The sequence below is a fragment of the Phalacrocorax carbo genome, chromosome 3 (genome assembly GCF_963921805.1).
Source record: "Phalacrocorax carbo chromosome 3, bPhaCar2.1, whole genome shotgun sequence".
Classification (NCBI taxonomy): domain Eukaryota; kingdom Metazoa; phylum Chordata; class Aves; order Suliformes; family Phalacrocoracidae; genus Phalacrocorax; species Phalacrocorax carbo.
The window spans coordinates 24,197,947-24,220,792 of NC_087515.1; positions in this window are offsets into that span (position 1 = coordinate 24,197,947).

A 22,846-nucleotide genomic window follows, 5' to 3' on the forward strand; every position below is an offset into this window, starting at 1 on the left:
ACTGAAGAGTCTATTTTAGTGGCGCTAACTAGTCTCACGGGTGCACTTGTTGGAGCAGGTGTCAAGGCAGGTCTTGCAGGCTGACCTCAGCTTTGGCAAGGAAAACCCGAGGAGAATCCTGTTAGTACAGTCTTATTCTCATCTGTGAGCTGAAGACCAGAAATCCTACCTTTGTTGGTGAGGTTTTAATATCAGGCCAATATTGCGACAAGGTCTTTGAAGTCAATTGCATGGTGAGGACCTGTTTGTGTACCTGTTGTACAAATTGCTTGTGTGTACCTGGGATGGCAGTGGTCAGGCAAGCTGGGAAGCAAAAGCAAGATTTTTCTCAGCCAGGGTGGAGGGTGGAGGGTTGAGGGTGGGCAAAGTCCCCAGGGTTTGGTTGGTTTAAACCATCCGATTTCTTCATTTAGAACGCGATGTTGATGCAGTATCTGTGATGATCGGCTTATCATGATGTAGGAAAATCACATATTGGAGAAATTATGAAAAGCTCTGGAGCTTCCCAGTCATTACAGATGGGTAAGTACTGCTGGAAACTAAGTCTTACAACAGACAGCTGCAGCCTTCTGCTGCTGGATCTTGATCCCCAGTCTATGCCTTGTTCCATCCCGTTCCATAGCCTTGCTCCTATATATGGTCTTCTTTTAGTGGTAAGCATTTTTCATCTGTGGGACATGTAAACGTCTTTTATTTAACGGTGCACATTTCTAATCTAGCCTTGGGGATGGGAGCCCAAGTCTTCGGATAGATATCTGAAGACTGGGTATTGTTTTGTGTGCTCAACTTGGAGAGTTAGGCAATAAGCATTACTGATGCACAATGTATATACTCATGTATGTAAATTAAGTTCCTACTGTTAAACGTATGACTGGAAAGATTTGGCCCTCCCATTTAGGGTTTTCCCCCCTTAGGGAAAGGAACCAATTTTAGAAAAAATAGATACCAGACATCCAGTTCAAGTTTTCACTATTACTTAGTTACATGAAAAATCACCACTGACTCATTCCTCTGCATTTCAATGTTTGCACAGTTCTCATCCCCATTGCTTGTGAGGGGATCCCTGCTCACCAGCCTGAAATTCAAAAGATCATTTGTGTTACCATTGCATAAAACCAGAATGTTGCAATTGTGACCACAACAAATTATACCAAAAGATCTGTTGCTCATCTATACAAAGAATGTCAAAGCCCTTCCACAGCTATTTGCTTTGGCGTTGCCCACGGCACCGTCCCTGGCCACTGCATGAGGAACATGCAGGCACCATACGGGCGATAGTTGGGCATTTGGCTTTCTTAGGAGCAGTCTGCCAGACAGATCACAGGGATTGTGCAAGTGAGACTTCAAACTGATTAGATGTGTCTTTAAGTGAAATTGGAAATGAAGAGATCAGTGAAGACAGATGCTGCATTATGTATAAAAATCTGCAACTTGGTTAAACTGAGTTTCACATGACAATAGGTCCTTATAGTAATCTTAACAGAGGAGAACTTGCCTTTCTGTTGACTTTTCCTACTTCTCCTGTTCTTTGCACTGCAATAGCCCTGAGCCTTCTTACTGTCCAAATCCAAGCAGGTCTCATAACAAGGCCTCATAGTTTGTAACAAGGCTGTATCAGCTAGTGTAATCCTTAAATCTAAGTAGCCCACCATAAAAATTAAAGCAACAGGTAAACCCTTGAAACTTATCTGCTGGCACAGCTGACACAAAGTCACAGCTCAAGGGCATGATCCATCCTGGAGATACATGAGGTAACTGGGCTGCAAGCACTAGGAAGGACCTCAAGTGATGACCTTAGGGCCCTCATGCTACTGAAAAACATACTTGAGATCATTGCTTACAGTCAAAGCAGATTGGTGTTTGTACTGCTTTACAGCTTCTCATTTCTAAAAAAAACCCCCACCTTTTCTAGTGCAAAGTTATGGCCTGGTAGAGGGAACATTCACATAGTCACAGGCAAACATCCCTGCCTTTTCAAAAACCGCTGTATGTGTGGTAGGCTGTGGGCCAGTCTTGCACTGCTACCTGAAATCCTGATACCAAAGCTGGAAGAGATGTCCTCCTGAGAGAATCAGAAACTCTTTTTTTTTTTTTTTTAGCTAAATTACACCCAAATATCCTTACATAGTTCATGATTCCATTAAATCTTTATTCCATTTCCTTGTTAGTTGGACCAGGCAAGTTTGTGATGCCCTCAGCTGTACTGTGGTCTGCTTGTATTCCTTGCTGTGTTAATTTTTTCTCCCAGGTATGTTATTTTCATTAGCGAGAGTTTATACTTTTGCTTGTTTAGCTTTCACCAGAAATGTCAGCTGTTTCTACTTGAAGTCCCCAGTCATGCATTTCTACTGTTTTTCCTCAGACCAAAACATAATCTTTATAAACCTTACTACCCTCTACAGCAACAAAAACATGTTGTATTTTCCAGTAAAATGTCTCAGGTGCCAAGCACAACCCAACTGGCAGTCTGAAGAAAATGTCTCCCAAAAAGGTTGGTGAATATGTGCAAACATGAGCTGTTTTTCTAAAGGCACTTGCCAGAGCCCTTCTGACACACCAAGCTTAGAAAAATATTTGGCATCAAGCCCTTCTTCCAGAATTTCTCCATTTGTAGACAGTGGAAAATGCCTTCTTTTCATGTATTCATCTCTTCTGGGTCAATGCATAAGCAAAGCCTTCTATCTTTAGTTCAGCAACGGCTGGCAAACACGCCCACTCTTTTAGCTTTTACTCACGATACAATTCTTTGTTTAGTTGGACCATTTCAGTCTCCTAGCTCCTCCCTTGAGATGAGAGGATATTTTCTAGGGCAGGAACCGTAGGATGGATGAGCTCCTTTGGCTTTTTTCTTTACCGTGTGTGGAGTATGGTTCCCTGCACCTCCAACTTGCGAGTCCTCATGTGGCAAAGAACTTACGGCATTCCATAACAGAGATCATCTACTACTGCATAAAAACCATATGCCACATAATGTGAACAGGTTCAAAGACTAGGAATGCGAATTTCCCAAAGCCAAGCAGATGTGAAGACTCATGGAGATGAGGGAAGAAGTTAACTAAGGTTCTCTTTTGTGCCACTGAGCTAAATCAGCAATCTGGCTGTATTCTTGGATGTCTCTATTCCTTCCCATCTGGCCTGCAGGTCTTCCTGTAGCCTTCCTGTTACATTTCATCAGTTAACTATTACACACTATATCATGCTGCGTGGGCTTTTCCTGTATTGCAAAGTGTGAATTTATTAAGTAAGCATGGTACAAATTCTGAAGCAGGTCACAGTACGTCCGCAGTAAGCTAGTAAGTAGGTCAACAGAGCAAGCCAAGTCCAAATGAAGGCTTCTCCAACTATGCCTTCCAGGCATATCTGCCATCCAGTTCTGAACTACAACAGAATATCACTTGGTTTTCAATGCCTTAATGAAAAACGCAGTGTTGGTCTCTGTTAGAAGCCATTGACCCAGCATGTAGACTCTCAGATTAGACTGAGACTAGATAAATCCCAAATAACATTTGTGACTTTTTTCTAGTTTCATCTCTTGCTACTCACATTTAAGTTATTACAGAAGTTATGATGAAAAACCCCACTGGTTTATTTCTGCAGAAGCCAGGGTGTAACAGCAATAATCTTTTATTGCTAAAATCTTTATGCAAAGCAACACCTTTCTAGCAGCTCATCACATTATTTTTTTTCCCCATAATTTCCTTACCCTGGAAGAAACAGGTGACCAAGAAATGCGGAGAAAAAATAATTTGGGGTTAAGTTCCAAAGAACAATTCCTTAAACAAGCTGTTTATAACTCAAGCTACTTTATAGTTACTGTAAATCATATATGGTCATACATCCCACATGCACTGGGGGCAATTTATTCCATTGCTTAATTGTCAATTGTCATTGTCAATTAGTTTATAATTACAACACTTGAATATTAACTACATCTGTAGGGTCAAGTGATCCTGCAAATATTTCATAAATATCCTTGATATTGTAACTGTCCACCTACTACATAAATATGCCAAGGTCCAAAGGCTTTGCTGCATCATTACCCAATTAACACAGCCAAGGACTTTTTCCTGTATGGAAGGTAAACCTTCATACCTATTCATACCAGGTAATAAGGCTCCCTTATCAATTAGGCTCTCAAGAAGTCAGGTTGGGTTTGTTTTTTTTTTTTCCTTGTTGAGCTGTAATTGCCCAGAGCCCTCAAATACTCAACTCTAGACTAGACGGAGGCCAGGTCTGCTAGCATACATTATGTTCCCTCATCAGAGTGAGTTACTACACAGGCAGAAAGCAGCATACTCTAATATAGGCAAATCCTGGTTGTAAACTTGTCCCATGAACATAATTTCTGGGTAGCTGCAGAAATAATTACTCAAAGTCAGAGTTATTGCTGTGTTCTCTGACTGGTAGTAAATTAATAGAAAGCGTTGGTTTGGGTTTTTTGCCTTTTGCTTGTGGTTGATAATGAAATGCAAAATGTCTTTCTGAAGGGTCTCTTCATAGCTATGTAGAACCATAAGAGACTGTGAGATACAATCCTTCCCTCCTGTGATTTACAGCTACCTATCATTTCTGGCAGCTGTTTGTCTAATTTGTTCCTAAAAATCTACAAGGATGAGAACTACACAGACTCCTTTGGTAACCTCTGCCAGCTCTAAGCTATCTCTTTAGCAACTGCCTGCTCCCCACTGCTCTGGAACAGGTTTGGCTCTTCGATTTGTTTGCCCTCCAGACATAGCAGGACACTGGTGGCTCATCTTAAAGCATGCAGATAATACGTGCTTTTCAGGGAAGAACATATTTGGATGAACAATTTGTAAAGCTGATGTTTCTTCCTTTTTCAGTTAAACTCTTTGGCAAAAATAGATATTAACTTGGCTTTTGTGTTAAAAAAACTGTTCAGGAATTCTTTGGGAACTGGTCCCACCCAGCTTGCAGTGATCAGCTGGTTATCAATGACTCTTAAGTTCTCCATGGGCCAGCTTATTTTTCATATCATTGCACCTGTCCAGCTTCGTGTGCTTGTGCTGTCTTGCACACAGGTTGCAGCCAAGCTGCATGCTTCATCCCTCCCGTGCGCTTGGGCTGGGCATGGGGCTGAGTGCCCATTAACTCTGCCTGGCTGCGGGGCCAGCTGTGCTTCTCCTAGGCGTGCGTGGACCTTGGGTAGGTATGGCTAGGATAGACCTCCCAGACAAAAGAATTCCATGCAATTCATAACAGAAACATAAAATAGAGCATAACAGAAAAAGCAGCAAAAATAAAGAGAAGGTCTATGTGCCTGCCATTTTGTCTAGTAACAAAAAGGGGCTGGCTGTTTCACACAGCTCAGTTGGAGTCTGTGTTTCTCATCTGTTTCCCATAGTAGTTCCCCATCAACTACCAGATCCTTAAAAAGAAAGTCACTTTTGTCCCGTTGTTTCAATTTCAGGGGCCTTTGTTATATCCTGAGTGTGGAAATGTAGATTTTTGGCTTGTAACTGGAAACTCAAAAAAACCCCCAAACCTTTTCCAGAAATTAAACCACCACAACTAAAGGATGTCTGGAATTTTTTTAATATGGTTTTTATACGTGGATTGTTATGTGACCATACTTTAAAACTGTTTTCTTTTAGCAAGCTTATTTATTTATTTTTTTCTTTATGGAAGGGAGACCCAAAGCTCTCAATAGATATTTTGTCACAATTGGCTACAGTAATTTTCAAGTTCCTGCAAAATACCATTTTCCCTGGAGACTCCTCTCTGTCACTGGCAGCTAAATAAGTAATTGAACAAAACAAGTGCTTCAAATAGGCATGCTTGGGGGTTCTCTCCACAGGCAATGTGAAATACAATGGGCTTGGGAATTTTGTGTTAATTCCTCTTAGAATGAGCATGATAAAACTGCAGGCCACTTAGCAAAGCAGGAATTTCCCTAAGTGCAAATACAGTTCCAGACATCTCCCAGAGAAACTGAAAGTCACGGGAGAGAGAGAGAGCAGTGTAGCTGGTGGTGATGAACTGGGACATACGTGGCCTCCCTTGCCCCACGCAGATGCTCTGGAGGGGTGGTGCAGGGCCCCAGGCAGAGTCATCCCCAGGGTCACAAAGATGGGGCTTTGAGATGACATTTCAGACACAACTGTTGCAGCTCAATGCAATGCAAGGCGTGGCCCACAGAAATGTGTTTGTGGAGCCTGGACTGGCATCTCCCACAGCTGGCAGGCCTGCCCACCGCCGGTGCTTGCAGGCTGTAGCAGAGGTGGTGAGAGCACGCTGGGCTGCTTGACGTTACTCCTGGCCTCCCTAGCCGCTGGGCAGGATGATTGCTAGCAGGGGAGAGAGAGGGAGGGAACCTGGCATCCTTTGGGGCACTGCTTCTTCTTGCATTGCTGCACAACGCTGTGGCAGAACAAACCAGCAGGGCTGCATATGGCGGCACCCAGAGGTTTAGCAGAGGCCCCCACTGCAGCACTGCAGAGGGAGGCTGCCCGAGGGGGCCATGCCATGCCAGGGGGTGGGGAGAGTTTGCTCTGAAGACTGGAATGGAGAAACGAGAGAGGAAGGAAAAAAGAGATGTTTGGTACAAAATGAGAAAGCCTAGGCTAAGAGAGTGTCTCCTGTGAAAACTGGTAGTGTAACAGGAGAGGAGGGAGTCACTTTTACTGAACAGGCAGCTGGGACAAGGGTGTGATGAAAGAGAGTAAATCCAAACCAGAGGTCTGGCTGGCAGACTTTGATCCTCCTCAGAGATCTGGTCTTTTTTCCCTGCAGACCCGAGCACTGAAGAGCCTTGTGTAATGAAAGAGCCATTTCCATTTTTCTGGCAATCAGGAGACTGTACAGTATTTGCAGGGAGAGAGACCTCTAAAAACATTTATGGTGGCATGAGTGTGTTCATTTGTTTTTCCCAACGGGGTTACAGTTTCCATTGTTATGAGCTGCATTTAGAGTTTGCGATCTATGGCAGTTGTACAGTTTCACTCCAGCAGTTTTATTCAAATATCAGATGATACTTTAACTTAATAGACACGTTCAAAATCCTAGAAGTATTTTTCTCCCTATGTCTTAAATTGACATTGCCATGCATATGTATATCCTGTGTATCCTGCCATGCTTTTCCTGTTCCTTCATGCATATCCTGATTATATGCTATGATAACACGTTCTGGTAATAGACTGGAATAATAAAAACAGTTTTTTCTTTCTTTCTTTGAAAGAACCACAGTCCATTAGCAAAGATGTTGAGAACTCATTCCTTACTACAGCTGGTCCTTTCAGGCATTTATCTAACAATATCATCAGTTCTTGGATGACATTCCCTTCAGTCAAGCTACGGGCTCGCCTTTCTAAATGTAAAGCTTGCTCAGTGAACAGAGTGTCTGGTAGGAATCCATCAATCGGCAAGTTTGTTAAAGGTGTGATGTTATCGGTGGTTCAGTTTCATGATTTTCCACGTGCTGCAGTACTGTACAAGAAAAGCAAAGCAGCAGGGTAAGCGTGCATGTTAGGGAGGATAGTAGCATAGCAGAAAGCTTCCTGATCCTCAAACAAGTGGGAATTCCTTCTGATAACATGGGATTACAGAGGATTTGCAACCAGGACACTGGTTTTTACTAAGTCGGTGTACCAAAGCTTTTTCTCCCCATTGTCAGCTGCTTGAGTGATGTTTGCCTGCTCCATTTGAGATGGGAGATTGGAAGCTGGTGTAGGACATTGCCTGCCAAATCTTGTAAAGTTACAGTGACTGCAACGCATGGAGCTAAACGAAGGGGACTGTATGCACACTTTTTTTGTATTGTGGAGTGGAGAGGGGCTCTGCGGGGAGAGCAGAGACCTGGGAGGCACAGCATGTGTATGCAGGATCCCGCTCCTAGCTTCATGCTGCTGTGTTTGGAGATGTATCTATAACATTAGGCTTCATAGTAAAGCACAAACTGTTTACATTTGAGTGGCACAGTGCTCTGAGGTACTCATCCAACATTGTCCAGAAGGGAGATGTGGCTAGAGAGCACCCAGTCTTCCACCCAATCTGCCTAGGTTTTATGGTGAGATCTTCACCATCAACTCCGTAAATGGAGCTCCCTGAGCCTTTTTTCCCTGTTTCCCAGGACCGATAGTCCTTTATATTCCATTGCTTAATGCTGAAAAGTTAAATTAAATGAGCAATACAAAACTAAGCTACAAAATGACATTATTGCTAAGTTGTGCCTTTAATTTCAGAGCTGCATGCTGTGGCAGACTGTGACTGCTCTTTTGTCCAAAAACTTAGATTTAGGAGGCTAAATAGTGAGTATGTGTCCAGGGGAGCAAGGAGCTAGAGGTCAGTGGCATTGATGTCACATTCACTTTTCCTCTATAACAGAATTAATTAAGCTTCACACAGGCAGAAAAGTGAAGGATTGAAATGCTGAATGAAACCAGAATGAAAGGCAATTGCACGTTTTCTCATGTTTGCTGCAAATCTGACTGAGTGAAAGATGGGCTGTGTTCTCTCCCCTTTGAACCTAAGAACAGCTGTAGTGAGTCAGACCAGAGATTTGCCCGTTCCAATGTCTTGTGCGTGATATGGGCTAGTAGCAGAGCCCTGGGTAAACAGTTTAAATAGTAGACAAGCATACAGGCTTGTTTCTCTCAGTGTACCCTTCCAGTTTCTGGCAATCTGCAGCTAGGGGTTTCTTCAGCCAAAGATTGTATCCACATCCCCATGCTGAATAGTTTTTCATGGAGTTTTGCAGGGCTTAAAGTCACTTTGTTCACAGAGCGCTCTGTGCTCTTGAGGATGGGATGCAAACAGGCTGTAGAAATACAAATGACCAATCCACCAAGAGCTGGTACTTCCCAATCCTGTGTTGTGGAAATGAGTTTCACTTCTTTGCTGTTACTCATGACCCTCACTTCTTCAGTGTTACAGATGCAAGAAGAGAATTGGGCCTTTTTAGTATATTGTATACTGTTTAACAGGCAATGCCTGTGCACACAGCAGAACCTTTAGATTTAGCATATGCTGCTTTTTCATCAGAAGGTATTAGCCTCCACCTGTTAACCATAAATTTTTTCAGAAACTAAATTAAAATTAAAAACTCCTGAATACTGCATATGAAGCCTGTAATTGGTATGAAATGAGGAGGAAGTGCTCTTTGTATCACTTCCTAAATGGCAGCTTCTAGTATTTCTCCTGACCACGGATTCAATGGAAGCAAAAATCTGCAAAGGAAACAACACTTCGTATCCAGGGTACTGGGTATGCACATACAAGACTTCTTACCAGAAGTATATCTCTTAGTTCATTTACCCTTTCTAAAGGGAGGAACTCTAACTAGTTTCGACGGAATAGTAAAATAATTCCATCAAGCCAAATACAAGCAGAAGCAACATTTTATATTCCTTAATTATGCAAACTTTCCTTTTGGCCACATGTTTTACATAATTCTGGATGTGTCCAGAAAAAATCCCCAGATAATCCTACATATGCACCAAAGTCCCCTGGCTCTGATATGGGTCTTTTCCAGTTCATAAACTGTTCAGGTGACTTACTCTTAGGGGACTACTTGTACACTGTCATTGTTATTGTACAGGAGCTCACTGTGCTTGTACCCTTGCCAAATTCTGATATTTCCTTTCAAATAAGATTGTGTGATTAGATTCCATTGAAAATCCTCAGCCTCTGTTCAGGTTTGAGATATAACTTGGTCCTTTTAAAAAAGCAGAATTTTAATAAGAAATGTAATGCTATGATCTAATGATTTAGACTCACCATTTTGGTAAAACATAAAAAAAATTGGCAGTATTCTCTCTTTGGTAATCCTTTCTCGGAAAAACTAAGCTTCTTAATAAATCTTAGTAGTCATGAATGGAAATCCACCAACTGCAACACTGTTTATTGACCTTTCCAAAGTGTTAGATTTAATTAGACTTTCATTAGTAAAATTGTACATAAATTAGCCAAGTCAGCTCTTTTCCACGTTGGCACTGATAAGGTTCTCGGCTTCTTTTAGCCTTGACTGGTTCTTCTCTTTAAAGGACATGTTTGCACTTCAGTCTGCAGTGTGTTGTGGAAATACCTGAGCTGACTCAGATACCGGGATCAGTTTAATTGCAGCGGCCTGGAGATGAGCAGAGGACTTACCCCGCTTCTTGGCAGGCTTGCCTGCAGTTTGGCTATGTCCAGCATTTGAGCAAGCTCATTTAAAGCCAGCTTAGCCATCTCTGCACTACACTAGTTATAGTGCAGATACGCACCTCAGAGGTTTAGCGGTGCTCGATCCTGTGCTCATGTACTTATTCATTAAGCCTGCTGAGGGACCATCTTGCACCAAAGGAGGTATGAGTTGGGTCTTCATTAAATACTTTTCTGCTTTCTGCCATGCTTTCAGTGTCATACCAGGAGCAGCTGCAGTCATGCCAGAAGGGTGTCTGGTTTTCTCCAGCTATATTATAAAAGCAGTGCAGCTATGTAAACATGACTACAACATTTAGGAAGTCTTTGTCTATCCAGTTTCAGTTGTACGGTGGACATGTATCTTTCCACATAAAGGGGAGTATGGTGTGGGAATCAGAGAAAAATATCTGTTGTCACACCAAACACAGGTATTCAAACCCTTATTTGCATTGACGTGTTTATTATGAAGACTTACCTATCAAACTGCTTACGGTGCCTTTTCAGGATTTTTTTTTCCCTTAGTAACACTGTCTGATGCTGTAAGAATACCTTTCCATATTTAAAAATACTGACCATAGTCATATGCCCATGCACTCAAATACATACAAATTAATATTTCCACAATGGTTTATTTCATTCTAATTATGCAAACATACAGTGTAATAAGGGCGACCAAATTTTATAGAGTACTCAAAATAAAATATTTATGTTAAATAATTTATATTATCAACACAGAACTACAGTGCTTTGACAGACATTTTCTTGCTACTGAAAGTCTTTGCGTGTGCATGTTGGACAGGCTGTATATAAAAATACTCATTAATGTATATAGTGCTCAGAATGGTAATGTAGAAATCCATTTGACACCTCTTTCCCCAGAAGACCATACTCTGAAAAGTGTTGGGATATAAGGTCGAACATACTCAGAAGTTCCTCACTGCAACTTATCACAAGTCAACCATGTGAATGTGTACGTACAGTGTAGAGCGCTGTAGGCCATTCAGACTCCCTAGATGCTTTTGACACACTGTGAAACACTTGGAGGCTTTGATTAGTGAATTAATTAAATCTGTTGGTATTTGGAATATCATTTTTCAGATGGGACATTAGGAAAAACTCCATTAGGAGGGTACTGTATCTCTGGAACCGGTTAACCAGAGAGGTGCTGAAATCTCCTTCCTTGAAACTTTTCAAGACTTGACCAGACAAAGCCATGGCTCGCTGAAGCACTGCCTTCCTTTCCACTGGTGTTTTCTATTTTCTTATGCAAAATACTTTGCTTTTCCCTTGATGTCTAATCATCTGCATTACACAGACTAGAGAACTTTCCCAGGATTTCCTGGCGAAAGCTGTCTTGTAGTCGACTGCCAGTGTACACTGTAAGGAAGCAATTTAATCTTGCTTTAAGGATTTTGGGTGGTAGTGCATGTCCCAGTAATGTGGAGGTTTGACCCGAGAGATAACTATCCTTACAGCTGCTAATTTGCAGTTTGATACCTGATTTTTTTCCAGTTTTAACTTTTGAGCATTTGTTTCTCCAGTGTCTGATATAATCTTCCTCTGCAATGTTTACAACTGGAATTAAGACGTTTAGTACATTTAATTCCATTAATTTCATATTATAAGAATCTTAATTTTTTTTACCATATGATTTTTAAGTTTGTACAGGCTCTGTTATGATCTGTATTGATGCAGGCCTGCAGAAGGATAGTTAAGGGACATTGTTTCTGTCTGCTGCTCTGGTATTAAGAAGTAGAGCAGAATCCTTGAAAAAGCATATATGTATATATGTATCTATGTATTTTACGTACATACATATATGTATATGTGTGTGTATGTAGCCTTCAGAAGAAAACCCATCAGTTTAGTTGATTTCCTACTACTTACTTTGAGCATGGTTAAATTGTGCTCCTCAGCTAATAACATTCCCTTTCAGACCAAAAATTCTTCCTAGAAGAGAGCATGACTCGTTTACTTATAAAACCACTTCCTGTACTTTCAGGTGCTACAGGATAGATAAGAACTGCTGTTTGCAGAGGAAAAATACTCAAAACAATTCAGAAAACTGTTATTGATTATTATAGATTATTAAAGTATGCAATAAAAGTAACAGTAGAGAAAACATTTCAGAATGATAAACAGACATTTTCATTCCGTTTGCTTAAGCAGTTCAGAGAGGGGAATCTTTTTTGTGGTATTTCTTAATCTGCCTGAACCAAAACGTACGTAAACATAATTCCTGATGTGATTCAAAGTTTATTCCCAAATATTACTGTTGTGAGGGCTACCATGACCACATCTGAAAACTGATATAGCTGCACAGTAGATTCATCCCCAGATATTTAAAGCTAGCCTTGGGTTTGTTGAGGGTATCTTACACATTTGTTCACCTAACACCAAGGCTAAGATGCAGGTCAAAACCAAGGCTACAATACTGGCATCTTTTAAGATCCCACAAGCCACAACAAACACTTAGACTGACAGGAACCAGCTGTGCCATGACAAATACTGTAATGCTGAGGGGGTAAAGGTGAATCCACACATGGATGTCATACCTCAGTGAGGGGTGGGAATCACACACTAGTTTTCAGAAGGTCCCAATGTTGTGTTGCTGTACCATGATGAAATAATGAAAGCTTGATGTAATGCTTTTGATTAGTTTTTTCATTGGTTAAGAGTGCTGTCATTTGATACCCTGATGGGGAGATTTTTGGAGGGGAGGGGAGGGGTTGAGGCCTGTGAAACCTCAAAGCAGTTTCTTTCCATTGTGGGCAGCTCAGTTAAGCTCTTATTAAACTCAGCTTTTTCTAATTTTGTAATTCACCTCCAGACATTTGCTTTTGCTCCAAACACAATATTAGCTGTAGATGTTTGTCTGTGTTTGTGGTGTGCGTTGTTTCATTTCTTGTTGTTTTCTCGATTATCTTTTTCTACTGTCAGGTATCAATTAAATATTTGAGCCTTCTTTGGCTGTAGAATAGCTTGCTAATCATCCAACTAATGCTTTTGAATTCAGGAATCAGTTGAGGTTTAGTGGTGAAAAATATATGTATTTAGATACATTGGAAGTAACATGTTCTCATTATAACTTTTGTTTGCATACAGTGATCCATAAGCTGTGTAAGTTTTCTGGCACTGAAGACAAACTTAGTTGAAGTGAATTCACTTCAGTATTAGTTCTTAAATCACCAGAATTTGCTTCCTTTTTCCTGGAAAAAAACCCTTTTCAAGTCAGTTGCTCAAAATGTATCAAGTGACAAACTGCAGATAGCAAACTGAGCAGTTGTTTGAGTTCATGCTTATTACAGCAGTGTTCGGGAAAGTGTTTGTGCTTAGGCTTTTAATAAACTCCCTCTAGAGATCAATTACCATGATTTGTCTAGTTACTATGGATAAGAGGTTCTGGGGGCTTGTTGTTGTTGTTGAAATGTTTTGTTAAACTGAAAGAGTCTTGAATGCTTTAATTCAGGCAGAATAAAAAGAGAAGGGGAAGCAGAACACAGTATCTCTAAGGAAAAGTAATAATTGAAATAGTCTTAGTAAAAGGACTCTGCAACATTACCGGGTCTTGTAGGACAATTTTGTCTGTGTGTTTTAGGCTTGTTCACAGGTAGCCCAGAATGTAGGTCGGCATGAGGAGACATGTAAGGAGGATAAGCACCGATAAGTTAATAATCTCGACAAAGTTTTCTCACTGTAAGGTTTCCGTATAATTAAAACCAGTTTAGCATTTGAGGAAAAGCACCATGAAATGGAGTAATGGAATTAGCTTTTATGTTTTTCCAGGAACCTAAACCACATTTCCTGTCACAACTGTATATTATTAATACAAGGCATCTGCTAAATCAGAGCTGCCCTAAAATGTGCACAAATATCATATGTCTGGTTTAAATAATTTATTTTTTGACATTTGCGGTGAAAAACTAAAGCAAGATGCTGCCTCAACCCGTCGTAAAAAGGAGTATGATTTGGAATACAGCAAGTTTTCAGCATGGTCTCACAGACAGATAATATAATTTTGTTAATTTAGCAGCCAGGACTGTTACTGCCTGCATTTTTATGTCTTGCTTCCCTTTCATTTTGTATTCTGTGGTTGCAGCAATTAGTTTCCAGTCACAGAGGGAAATGAACAGCTATCTTGAAACTCACTCACTTTCCCAGCCCCCTGTCCTTTAGAACTGGGAGTAGAAAGTTGTTTGTTTTCTGATTTTTGAGGGGCAGGGAGGAAGATGTAATTTTTTTCTCACATTGTAACCAGCCTCCACAGGCTTAAGGTAAAGGGCCCAAAGTCTGATAATGAAATGGGATCATCTCAGGAATATAATGTCCGGAATATAATTTCCTAGGAGACTAATGCTCTACCCAGATATTTTTCCACATTAATACCCACCCTGAAAAAAATCTATTACTGCATTTCCTTACAGATTACTTCAACATATACGAAGGATGACAGAGGCTTCTTTGGGAGCCAGACAACCCTGGAAGTCTGGCACTGAGTCCTGAACTGTGAATCAGGACAACGAGACTCAGAAATTCCTGTGTAGCTTCTCCAGCCCTCTCCCAAAAGCCTGCGTGGAAGGGCTCTGGATAGTGTGACAGGTATGTGTGTCTGTGTGCTGCTTGTGTCACATTAGCCACATCATTATGCTGGACAGTGGGAGAGCATATCTGAAACCCCACCTGATTGCACTAGATGACTTACCAGAGGCCTCGAAGACCAGCGTAAACTTTGGCCAAATGTAGCTGTAAGCCGAGATAATGTGAGAGGCCTGACATGGAGATCAGTTCCCTTGCAGAGCTGATCAGCTGGTTTTCCAGCCCTCACCAATTCATTTTACGCTGATGCCAACCAAGTCTTCTTCTTTTCATGCCCGTGGTGCCAGTGATGCACCACTTAACCTTGATGACCACCTTAACCTTGGTCTTTGCTCTGTCCCTTCTCCTGAACAGCTCCACCTGTTCCCACAGACTGTGCCCTGAAAAAAATTCCTTCAGCACTTCAAAGGATTTGCTCTTAATGAAAAACAAAAGCATACTGAAACAAACAGAGTGAGGAGCCTCTCTTCTGCTTTTTTCATTATTGTAACTGCATCTTTTTTCATCCTTAGTCTGTTGTGATCCCCAGCCATATTATACCTAATTTACGGATTCTGAGACTGAAGGACAAAAGTGTTAGCTAGCTCATGTCTGTAATGCTGTGCAGGTTTATACCAGCTGAGCATCTGAATTTGTGTGTGCTAAAAACCCTTTTGCAGACTAACCAAGTGACATTTCACAGACGGAGGGAGGAACTCGCCTATCCAGCTGTACAGCTGGTTTAAGCCCTGAATGTTTTGGCTGTAAAATAACAATGATATCCAGAACCCAATAGTGAAAGGAGGATTTTTATAACCTATTTCTTAGAAGCAGATGGGAGGATCTGAAAGCTAAGCTGGAAGCTGGGTGTTTTAAAGTTCGCACATCTACCAGGATAAAGATTCTGCAATTAGAGTTAATTAATAATTTCCTTGGTTGGTGAACCAAAACCAAATCCTGCTCACCCAGTTCAGGTTGTGAAAAGAGAAAATATTGTTTGGAGTTTACTATCCAATGGGACTAATTATTCTCTATGTTTCACCCATCACATTATAATCTTCTTCAGAGAAAAGAAAGAATAAATATGCTCATTAAATTGTGAACCAGGCATTTTTTTTCTGACAAGTTGCTCTTCCTTTGAAAAGGCTAATATCCGATGAAGGAAATAGTAAAGAATAAATAAAAAAGCTTTGTAGAGAATGATTTACTTAAAATTACACTGTCAAAGAGCTTTTCATAAGAATTTAAAAAAAAATCACAATGTTTGTGATTAAAGCACTATTGAAACTGCAATCTGCTGACTCACCTGGTGGTGTTTGCATGTTCTTACTTAATGAACACACTCCGTGTTTTATTATTGTAAGACTGACTGGGAGACCTGTGCTGGGAGCATTGACTCTTTCCTCAAAGACAGAAGTCTCAATTAGGGAAATTGGTCCGATTCAGCAAACTACTTGAGCATGCTCTCAGGTTCCATTAATTTGAATGATTTTTCTGACCTGGAGACTAAAGGGTCCCTAGTAGCCACACAAGGCTTTTGCTCTCATTCTTTGCAGTAGAACCAGATGTTTTGGGTACAGTGTTTATGTTGGGATGAAACTGAATGGGAATGCTCTCCTCGGTAGCTGTGTACAGGCAGTTTGGATTTCCCTGTGAAAGCAGTGTGTGTTGATATCCACGGGAGAACAGACTGCTGTGGGTGAACACGAGTTACCTCTTATAGAGAACAGAATGCAGTTTAACACCTTCAAAATCAGATTGTTCCGGTATTATGCCAATTCAAAATTGAACTCCCTTAAGAAGGAGACATGGTCAAATGAGGGTCCTTTGGACCTTTATGAACCTGGACTCTTTCTCTCAAAGAGTAATTCAATCATTCCTGGAAGCCCATGATGTAAGTATGCCGGATGAAACACACCTCTTGGCTACCAGCTGAAGAAATACTTTTTCCTTAGTTAAGAAATGTCTGTCCAAATGAAGAAAAGCAGCTCCACACTCAGCAAATCTATTTATATATACGAAATAGTGTAATTTAGACCTGTATAATGTCCGACCTGAACATGTGAAAACAACTTCCCTCCCGTACCTAGGAAAAACCTGTCTTAGGTGGGAAGTAATTAATCTGGAGAAGTGCAGTCTGAAGTAGGGAATTGTTATGTACTTCTCCAGGCCTATTTGCCTGCCAAAGTGTTACTGAGGGGCAGAAAATGTCTCAGATCACATCCAATTTTGGTGGTACCATGCATGTAGGCTTATGCCAGTTATATGAGGGCAACTGTAAGACGATGGTGCTTGTACCAGTTTGACTGAAGACCCCTGAACAACACGTCATTATTTGAATGTGCTTCCCTGCCCCGCTGCCACTGGCTCCTGCTCTCCCTCAGCTACAGGTCTTCTCAGAAGCTTGTTCTACTCCTGGGCTTGGAATTTTTCTCTGTGGGTTCCAGGTCTGGATCCATGGACTGCTGCCATGTCCTCTGTGAATTGTTCTGTCTTACAGCTAGCGTTATCCATCAAAACTAGATTAATTGCTTTTCCTTTTGATCTACATCCTTTTTCAGGCTGACTTACTCTCAATCTAATTTTCTAATACAGCTACTATCTAGTGTAAGTAAGGCATTAGAGACACTTTGACACTTCAAAATTCTCCGATTCAGACACTTGAATTGCTACGTGGCCAATAGATGCTGTCAGCCAATTCCTAAAACAATGTTAGAAAAGAACTGCATTGCCCTGGGAAAGTGGCGTTATCCTGTTCTAATTATTAAAACTACACTGCACCTATTCTGTGTGCTGTTTACAAAAAATATGCTGCGGGCCATACCAAAGAAATATGCAACCCACAGCTAAGTCCACATGATTTTTTTTAAGCTCACAAGTTCAGACATGGTTTTCAAGCATGATGAATAGAGAACAATGTCCTGTTTGTGTGGGTGTGTGCACTGTCAAACAGGCAAGGTTTAAGTGGCTGCAGATTTTTGAATGGGAATCAGAAAAGGTCATTTGGAAATGGACAACATTTGCCTCTGCACAGTTTGTGACTAAACATCTGGGATTCACAGAGGATACTAGAAAAAGGTATTAGTAGTAAACAAGGTTTTGCTGGTTTCTTCCACAGAAAGAGCAATACCAAGAATAAAAATGGAAACAGAGTGGAAAATGATCAAAACTTGTGCTGTGTGCACTTAAGCTGCTTTTAACAATTATATTCTTCTTTCTTGTTTTTTAGTTTGGTTTTTTTTTTTTTTTTCTCTCAGAGCCTCAGAAATTGACTAGTTCAAATGAAAAAGAAAAGACGCTGATGTTATACAGTAGTGGAAAACAAACCAATTTGTTGAAAATTACTGTTGAAAAGTATTCTTTGCTAATAGGTCACATTTATTCTCTTGAAACATTGTGCAAAATTTTAAATTCTTCTGAGGCTGTAGTGAATGTTTTTCATCTTTACAATAATGTTTTGAGGAATCACAGATAGCAGGCATCTCAGAAGGGGAACATAAGTACCCTCCCAAAGCAGTTTTTACTATAATATCATACTTCTCTACCTATTTTCTCCCCTCTTCAGAAAATAAAATAAAAAAAAATTACTTGCTTTCAAGGCATAACAACGTAGCAATTTCTTCATTTATGTCCTTCAAGAAGGTATATATCATACTTACAGTTGTTTCATCTTCCTCTTTTCTGTTGATTCCCCCAATTTCAGAAAATGGACATAAATGAGAGCAACTATTGATGTGAAGAATATGGATGCATTATTTTAACATATTCATTCCCTGTAAACATTCATTAGTTAAAAAGGAATGCTTTTCTCAAAGTACTTCCCAGCACATTCTTAAAACGCAATTATCCAAACAGACTACTCCAGGGGCAGGCATCACCCAGGCATTAATAACCCAGTAGCTGAAGGCTTGTTGGCTTTCTTACCAGAGCCATTCTCTAGCTTCTCTCAGTTCAGGAAAGCAAATGTGCCTTGCAGCACGCCCTGAAGGATGATAAAGTCAGACTGTTATTGGCAATAGTTAGTCTTTAGTGGGGAAGCATGAAGTATTGTTCTGAGCACAAGACAAAACCTGAAGCTCCCAGTCCCAGTCGGCTCTGACTATGATTCTTTCCAAAGCTTTGGTTAAATCACTTGATCTCTTCACCTCAATTTCTTTATCTGTAAAATGGTGATAACATCACTTTGTTTTGCTGAGTAATTTTACAAGATGTTGGAAAATTAATGCTTGGAAAACACTTTGATAATAAGTGCATTTTAAGTGTGAGATTTAATGCATACAGCTCATAAGAATGGTGTTCTGCACTCTGTTATAAAGTAATCAGGACAGATTAAATGCTTAAGTCATACCGCAGGACCTACAACTGTGTTTTTAGAGCAATACACAATAGCATTTCCTTAGAAAAAGCTATAGAAAGTGGAAACCAAAAATGCTCCCCACTGTTTCCTTGTGGTGAGAATGTTGCAAGAGAAATGGTGGAGAGATACTGTTCAGAATATTTTACTCAAAATGTCCACAGAGTGTTTCAGCTGAAAACAAACTGACAACTCAGTGGAGAGTGGTACTGAGCACGCAGTTGCCTCTGAGTGTAGGTCAGCAACAGTCCTGCAGCAAAAGCCTCTTTCTTTTGTGTTGCAAAGTAGCCATAGATCATATGGCAGCAAGTCTGCAGCAGAACAAAGCAGATCATGTGAGTAGCAAAAATGGCATTAGAAGGCAGAGTTTTCTCAAAGACCACACTTTAAAACAAAAAGCAATTTCAACTATGAGTGGAATGAAAGACCTTTCTTTTTTAGCCTTGTTCTCTATGTATGGGCTGCAACTCTGAATGATGAGGCTAGCTGAGCCAGGTCTATTGTTTGACCCTTCCTCTAGAAACTCCCTTCTGGAGAAAAGCCTGTGAACAGCTAGGTGAATAATGGGCTAATTCCAAGGAAGTACTGGCATCTAAACCAGAAACTGGAGAAACTGGAGGTACTTAACAGAACACTGCCACTTAAAACCGCTTAATGCCAGTGGTGCTGAAATGCTCTAATATTTCCCTGTTTGACTCAAAATATCTTCAGGCACCTGGAGTTCTGCTTTATTTCTTGTGTCCCAGGGAGTGCTGTGAAAACTTGTAGGGCATCTCTGAGTTCAGTGACAGTCCCTCTGTGCTCCCCAAGGGATGCTTGGAGTATGTTTGCCCCAGCAGCCAGAGCAGGTCCTGCTCTCCACACCATCAAGGCAGCCATCACCACTTTCTACTTAAAATACAATGGTTAGGCCCCTTTGGCACAACCTAAAGCTCAGAGCAAACCTCAGGATGTGAGAGTGACAGATCTTGTATTCTCTTCAGCCTTAGAGGTTCCACCTGTCTCCATAACAGAACTGAGCTTGTGAAAAACAATGTGGTAGGGAAAGAGAGCTCTTCACTTTTCCATGGAAGGGCTATCACCTGACAAAAAAATGATGCAGGATACCTGGGGCCAAAAAGAGAAAAAAGTGCAAGTGTGGTGCCGCACCTAGTATCTGGGACACTCATAAGGGAAAGGATTTTTCTGGTTTTCAGCCTTCCATACAATTGTCTTTGTATTTTGCACTAAATCTCCATTGACTCACCCGTGTAACCCACTGTCCAGAGATGATGGGTCTCAATTTTCTCCTCCAGGCAGACTAGAGGATGATATCTCTTGCAGGGCTTGCATTGTTTGGATGGGCTGGTCCTTACTCAGTTCATTTTCCATGTCAAGGTACTGTTTTAAAAAGGTGAATCCTCTTCCCATTTTCCAGTAAAAAACTGTCAACTCAGACTAAAAGAGGCAGGAATATTATGGCAGTTCCTGGTAGATGTGAGGTTTGAAATCTGTTCCAACTTTACAGTAGTCAATGAAGATGTTGTGGACTGAAAGCAGCACCTTGTCCTGAGGCAGCAATTTGATGTATTTGCAAATCACGTTGCAGTTATAAACCACAATTGGCAATGACCCACTTTTTTATTGCACACAGTGTTACTCAGTTGATTTGTGCTAGTGGCAGAGCAAAATTTTGGCATTTCAGATAGTTGTAAATATTTATGAGTTAAATGCAATTTTTGTTAATATTTTAGCACTGTTATATGAAGAGATTATCTGCAAAGGGTGAGATGTTGCTGGCATTTTGCACAGACACCAAGAGAGCTTCTGAATTCTTTTTCCTATTGAAAGGCATAATCTCAAGAACAATCTAAAAAAATGCTTCAAGTATGACAGAGCACTTCTTGTCATTTATATACATTTATGGCCTGTTACATAAACACAGAAGCAAAATAGAAGATGTCTGCATCCTAAAGTCAGATTTTTATGACCTGGAAGCACATCCTGGAGTACTACCCTCTCTTCATGGAAAGGTGAAACGTAAAATGGAGACAAATTAGGGAGAAGTCAATGCACAAAGCAAGAAAGCTTCTCAGATAAAACATACGAAAGCATTTCTTTCCTGAAACATCCTTAGAGGAAGGCTCCTCCTGACCAGTAATAGAATGTTATCTTTATTCTTAAGATGTCATCCATGTATGAGGTAGGAAACCAGCTATAAGCTTTTTATTTACAACACAATGTAGAGGCAGGTGCAGACTGATCTAAGTGCGCATACGTGTAAAGGGAATGGGACCCTGCAGCCATAAGGCCACAAATGCACCAGGTAGCCAAGGAGCATGCGTGACTGTGGCCACAAATATAATTGCATTGACTTGAGTATTCAGTGATTTTTTAATATCTACATCGTGGTAGAGCTTAGAAGGAACATTTGGCAATTAAGGCATCATTGAGTAGGCCCCACACACTCATGGAACAAAAACACAGTCCCTGAAGAAAGGGCAGCCTGAACAATAAGGGAAATACTGGCATTGCTCATGAAATTAAATGTAGCCAAATCTGTTCATAAAAGATATCAAGATGTATCCAATCCACTTAGAAATGTTTGTAAGAAATAACATTTCTACCAGGCAGTTGACATAAAAGACTGAGGTCTATATCTTTGCCTGATTGCTATGAGGAGAAAGTTTCTGAGTCCTCTGCTGGTTCTGTCTGAACAGCTGGCTACTCAATAGGGTGGCACTGGCTCCATTTGTGGTGTTGTGAAGAGCCAGCTCCAGAGAGTCCTCTTAGTATCAGAGACCATTAAAAGATAAAAGTATTCTGTCAAATAGAAGTAATCAACCTGGAATGTATTCCCACTCTTTCCCAAGGATACAGCAAACAATAGGAAGTAAGGGACAAACCAGTAAAACACAGGCGGTTGTGGTAGCTGAAATGATCCTTTACTGGCTGTTCATATAGTGAAGTGATGTGAAGAGACAGAGAGTTTAGAAATTTTTCTCAGTGAGAGAGGCCATTCTGTCTGATTATTTTTTGTCAATTATCATACAGTAATCCGAGATGCATTTTTTGCTACATTTATTCCATTCACTGATCTAATTGAAAAGGCAGTGTTTTCAGGAATATAGCTATGGATTAAATATAGATATGCACAGATAGGAGTAATTTCTTATGCCACTGAAAAAGATGTGTATAATGTGGTGTAATAAAATGAGATTTGCATCTGATTTACAACCTCACTATAACTAAATTTAAACAACCTTTTGGATCACTTACATTTTGTCAGCTACTTCCCCTGTTGGAGGTCAGTGGGAGCCTTGCCATTGTTTGTAATAATTTAAATTATAATTGAGTAACCTGGCTGTGATCTGGCCTTTTTTTCTGGATTTCATTCCACTGTTACTTAAACATGGTAAGAAAAGTAATATCTCAAGTATGGATTTTTTTGAAGAATCCCTTCTTCCATGTTTGGACTGGACCATCCATTCTGCCCAAGGATGACTGAGATAATGAAATACCGAGGTGTTTAAATACTGCAGTAGCAGATTATCCACTTCCTTGCTAGGAATCATGGGAGGTTTCAGTATGATGGCTAAGGTATGTAGCCTTAACTCCCATCATTTCACACTTAAAGTTAGGGAACTTCTAATGAGTATTGTAGGAAAAAGAAACAAGCCTTTCTGTTTAGTAGAGGACTCTTAAAAACTAAGACTCAAGCATGACTAACTGAGACTGGGACATGATCAAGGTACCACAGGTGAACCTCACCCCAGCTACTCTATATCCATGGTGAGAACA